Genomic DNA, 6,290 nt, shown 5'->3' on the forward strand with positions numbered 1-6,290 from the left:
ATACACAAACACACACACAAGGGTACTTCAAAAATTTCATAGAAAGAATTGTATTATGTTTTAGTTCTATTTTTCCACAAGCTTTCTGAAGTACCCTTGTATGTGTGTGTGTGTGTGCACAAGTGTATGGTTTAGTACAATGCCTAGCATACATTATTTTTATTATGCCATTATGTTAATTTTTATGAGAACCAATGAGAGCTGGGCAAGGATAACGGTAGTAACAATGAAAATGGTGAAAATTGTGGACAATAGTTTTAGGTGGTAAGTCACAGCAATGACTCCAATATGGATATATGGGGGGGGGAGAGGAAGAGAGAGAGAGAGAGAGAGAGAGAGAGAGAGAGAGAGGAGGAAGGAGTGAAAGATGACACAATTCTAGCTTGGATGATTGGATGAGATTATGCCATAAATGAAATGAAGAGGGCAGAAAGAAGAGCTGATTTGGCTGAGGAAATAATTAGCTCTGTTTTGGGACTATGAAGTCAATGTGCCTGTGGGAGGTCCATATGGAGAGGTTCAGTATACAGCTAGAAATGCAGACTTGGTACTCAAAAGAGATCTGGTTGTATGGATAGATTTGGAGATGTTTGAGAATTCTGTTAACCATGAACCACATTAGTATTCACACACACACATACACACACACACACACACCAAATACTCCACACACACATAGCCAAATACTCTTTCTGTTAAAACATGAGAAATTCTCTTAGTAATAAATAAATTAGGCGTTTAATAAACAGAGTCGAAGATGAATGAGTAGAGAATGTGAGAAGGAACTTTCTTCATTTTTTAAAGGATGAATGGCTAGTAAATTCCTAAATATGACTGGGATATTTAAGTTAAGTCAGCTTGGTAAGTGTGTTGCAGTGATCAGGAAACTATGGTCCTAGGGCCACATCCACTGTGTTTCTTGCTTTTGTAAATAAAATTTTATTGGTACATAGCCATACCCTTTTATTTATGTATTGTCTATTGCTGCTTCCATAATACAATGGCAAAGTTCAGTAGCTATAACTGAAACCATGTGGCCTGGAGAGCCCTAAATATTTACTATGGGGCACTTTATAGGAAAAGTTTGCTTACACCTGATCTACTGCATAAAAAATAGTAGTTTTCCAATTTCAAAATGGTACAGCGGTAAATAAGGTAATCCTGGAATGTTACCTGGAACACACTGCACATTACTTATCTAGTAATTACAAGACTTGGTTTCTGGCACAATCTTTCACTCATTTCTTGTAACTTTTTTGTGCCTGCATTTTCTCAACTGTCAAATAGAAATAATGCCTTGTCTGCTTACTTCATGAGGTCGTGAGCAAGCAACTCTTTAAAACACTTATAAAGAAGTAAACAAATATAAGGTAATATTATATATTTTTATATTGTTAAATTATTAAATCAATGAACCTCATCATCATAATGCAAGAAAAAATATAAGTATACATTTGCGTATGTAATTTATCATAGCACTTTCCTATCTAATTTTTTCTTTTATCTTCACAAGAAATAGTTGGGCTGATTAGAACTCATACTGGCATTATCCTTTCCAGAAAAGAGAAGCACAGAAAATTAAGACATTTGCTTAAAATCATCCAGTGAATTAATGGTAGAATCCAAGAGCAATTCAAGTCTCTTAATTCCAAATTTGCTTTCTACAGGGCCATATATCTGCAATGCTGAACAACTTCAGTCATATTTGATATACATGTATGAGTATCTGATTATATAATTTTAGTACAGAGAGTTTAGAGTCCGAGATGAAATGAACAGAATTTATTTAAAGATGAATTTCTTCTTCAAATGGATTTTATTCTTTCATTTTTGAATGTTTATTTTTTTTTAAGTTTAGAATAGTTTCAGATTTACAGAGGAATTCAATGATAGTACAGAGAGTTCCTATATACATTGCACACACAATTTTCCCTATTATTAACATTTATTCTTAAACTAAAAAATAAATAATGATCATCACATATCATCTAAAAGGTCAAAAACTGAGAAAAATATGTAGATGTGCAATGCAGAGTTATAATTTTTCTCAATTGACTCATAATTAAAGCAAGATGTTACTTGTCCAAGGTCAGACCAAAAAAATCAATAATACAATAAATTAGAAACAGAAGTAGATGTATTAAATGGGGGTTATAAGTATGAATGAATTGATATCTTTAAAGTGACTTCAAAATGTGTGGGCTTCTTAAAATGTGTGGACTCCTGCCTAAAGATAAATCATTACTAATATTTAACTTGCTAATCTACTTTCCAAAACAACATGTTCTTTCATTAGCTCCTTGTTTATTTGCAACATGGCCTGGCTTGGATCCTGGTATATCTGGATGCTGAGTGAAGACTTGCAAGATTTCCCTGATTTAAAAAGATGGTAATGGAAATGCCACTGTGTTTTGTAATGTGAACTTTAGAAAAGGAAGTCAAGTACTTATTTTTTGATGAAAAACAGGACAGTGTTTGATATTTTAAAAGTAGTCGGCTTACATGTCCTTTTTTTTAAAAAAAGTTTTGGACATTTGGTTGCCACTTGAAAAGGTGATAAGATATTCATTTCCTTAGAAACATGATTCTCCAGGAAAATCACTTAAATATAAAATATCTTTACTGAAATATCATTTCCCCTGTTAATTTTATCTTTTCCAAAGTGTGAAGTATAATTACAGATATGTAGCTATGTATTTTAAGGGGTAAAACTTTCACCCTGATCACTAACCATTAAATGAGATTTCAGGGCCGATCCCGTGGCGCACTCGGGAGAGTGCGGCGCTGGGAGTACAGCAGCGCTCCCGCCGCGGGTTCGGATCCTATATAGGGATGACCGGTGCGCTCACAGCACTCACTGGCTGAGCGCGGTGCAGCTGGTCTCAAAAAGAAAAAAAAAAAAAAAAAATGAGATTTCATGTATCAAGTACTTCTTAGCTGCTGATAGAACACACACACAAAATACCAACAAAAACAAGCACTTTTTCATCTCTCTTTTTCTTCCTCTGTCTCCATTACTATTTCCTGCTGATTGGTGAAAAGTCACTCCTTACAGCTGTCGGTCTCCAAGACACTTAGGAGAACTGGGTATATGGTGGTGGAGAGAGTTGGAGGCACAAAGTAAAAGGGCTAATGTTTGTTGAGTGAATTTCATATGTTGAGCAGTTCATGAAGTGATTTTCATGTCTTTTATTGCTTAGAGCTATAAGCTATCTTGCAATATGGATGTGATTATCCACATTTAACATTTGAGAAAACTTGGTGGGTAAGAGATTTGGACAACTTGCCAAAGCTCTCACAACTTAGGAAGGACTGGAGTATAGACATGAACTTTGTCCATTCAATGGAGGTCACTGCTTGGGGAGAATAATACCTACCTCTGGATGGGTGTTATGCTCTTGGTATCTATCAAGATTCTTCTCCTACCACAAATGTCCCTGCTCTGAAGTAACACCAGATAAATGGGCCTTGGTCAAAGAAGTTTTCCTGTGATTAAAATAGATGGCAAGCATAAGGAGTTCTCTGAAGCCAAGTATAATCTATAATGAAGGCCATATTTCCTCCCGACTTCATCAAAGTCTCCAGTCAGAGACAGCAGTGTGCTGTTGTGATCGAGCACAGGACTTGGACTCAAAACATAGGGATAGTCATGGTTTTGCTTCTAAGCTTGTGTGAAACCTTGAGTTTTTTATAGACTTCATATCTTCACTGATAAAATAGTTCTCCTAAATCTACTTTCACAGCACTGGTGAGTTTTTGGAAGAAGATAGTACATGATAAAATCCTTCATATATGTAAAAGACCATATTATGGTATTATTATATTTTAATATTTTGATAAAATATTACCTTAAAACATAAATGTACAGGTTGTACAGGAAATTACTTAAAGGAAAATGCTATTTATTAGTAATCTAACATCCAGGTTTAACACAAATTTCACCAGATTTTAACAAAAGAAACTGCAAGACACTAATCTACCTGTAGATTAAATATAGAACCAAATTAAACATGCTTACACAAAAAGAAAGTTTCGAAAATTAGCTTTATCACTTGCCTTATTGTCCAAAGGGTCAGGTACCTTATATATCCAATGTATACATAAATAATTTTAGTAAATGTTAAATGTTAGTTTTGTACTTGACATGAAATTTAAAACCTCATCTGTGGTTTGTTCTGGGAATGTATCCATCATTTGCAACCTTGTGTCAGGGAAAGACTTTATATTCCAAATGACTGAAATGGAAACAAACTTTTGGAATACAACCTACTGATAATTTGGCCATTGTCTGTAATATAAGCTTTTTATAACGTTGACAATGTTGAGGACCAAACAATAGTTTTTAAGCAAGTATGGGATAGAGAGTTGGTGTTAGATACACGTGAAGTGAAAAGTAGAAAGAATTTAAGAAGAAATAAAAACAGTCCAAATAAACTAGCATTGCAAAAATTGGGCATCTCATATGAATAGTTACAAATAATGTGCATTATGTGAATAAAGATTGAACTTTGAAAAGATAACAAAATAAGAAATATATACATATGCATATGAGGAACCAGAAATAGAAAAAGTAACACATTTGTTTTAAAACTTAGCCAAAGTAGTGAAGAAAAGTTCAAAGAAAATTGCAGAAGTAAAATTTCTAAAATACGTTCTATTTAAAGAAATATTTCTCCCCATTTTTTATCTTAAATGTGTACTTACAGTGCAGTTTACCAAGCTTGGTAGACTTAATTGTAAATTTCAATAAGCTTACAAACAAGCACAGCTAATTTGAAAATGGGAGAAAATTCCCATGGCAATAATTTTGCTTTCTGAATTTGCCCCCCGGGTGACTTTCTTTCATCCTTCCCATTACAGATTTAGGCACAAATAAACCCACTCTCAAAGAAATACTTTAATAAAACAAAACTAACTCGAAGTTACTTTTTTTGTAATTTCACATTTTCATAAGTCAGTTTATTAGATCTATTGTAAATAAATTTATTAGATCTATGGTAAACTTAGAATAAACCTTAAAAATGTATATGTAAACAATTTTTTCTCAACCTATGTAGCAGCCTAGTATGTATCTGGTTACTTACAGAGAAAATATTAATTCTATATGACTTACTTTCACCTTTCCATAGATGCTAGTGGGAAAAAGTTGGGGGTTGAGATGAGACAGATCTCTATACAAATCATAGTCCTACAACTTAACAAGCTTGCAAGTTATTTAACATCTCTAAGGCTCAGGTTCTTCTAATAAAAAATGAGGGAAATAATAGTATCAGAATTATAGTGAGAATTACATAAAATAACTACATATGGAAGAGCCTAGCAGATCCCTGTAATGTTAAGGTTTTATAAAATGGAATTACTGCATTCTATAATTGGCTTTATAAACTAGATTGATGGGTTAGAGAGAGAGCAGATCATACCCAATACAATGAGTTAAAATGACATCTAAATTCTGAATGCTTCCTATATTCCAGAGATTGTGCAAGGTGTCTGATTTACATGGCTAATCTCTTTTAATCCTCATAACTAACTCACAACAATGAGTTAGGTGCTACAGCTTTAACTATTTTAGAGATAAAAACAAACAACAACAAAAAAAAAAACAGAGTTTAGAAAAGTGAATTGGCCCAATATCAAATGATCGGGCACTTTGTAATATCACTTGGACTATTATTCCCAAGGTTCTTATTAACTGGCCTTTAAAAATAGTCATACGAAACACAAATGGAAATGAAGATAATTCAGGAAAGAATGAGAATTTCAAATCTGGCAACAGGAGGGAAAAATAAAAACAAAAACAAAGAAAACCAAAACACCCAGAAGGACCGTACCCTATGTAGTTTCCTAGAAAAGATGTTCTGAGAGTGCTTATCACCTCCCAACTTCAAGCCTCTGTGGTTGCTTGTGCCACTTCTATAAAAATCTGTGATTTTAAAAAGAATGTTCATCTGTATATCAGCTCATCTTTTATATAACCCTATGGAATATTAAAAACAATCTCATGGGCCGGCCCGGTGGCGCACTGCTACAGTGCGCCGCTTGGGAGTGTGGCGGCGCTCCCGCCGAGGGTTCAGATCCCACATAAAGACCGGTTCCCGCTCACTGGCTGAGCGAGGTGTGGGCGCAGCACCGAGGGTTGCGATCCCATTGCCGGTCCCGGTCCGGTACGGGCGCAACACTGAGGGTTGCGATCCGTTGCCGGACACAATAAAAAAGACAAAAAGGAAAAAAAAAAAAAAAAAAAAACAATCTCATCACTATAAAAACCTGAAGACCCACGTTAACTTGGA

The sequence above is a fragment of the Galeopterus variegatus genome, unplaced genomic scaffold (genome assembly GCF_000696425.1).
Source record: "Galeopterus variegatus unplaced genomic scaffold, G_variegatus-3.0.2 Scaffold7089, whole genome shotgun sequence".
Classification (NCBI taxonomy): Eukaryota; Metazoa; Chordata; class Mammalia; order Dermoptera; family Cynocephalidae; genus Galeopterus; species Galeopterus variegatus.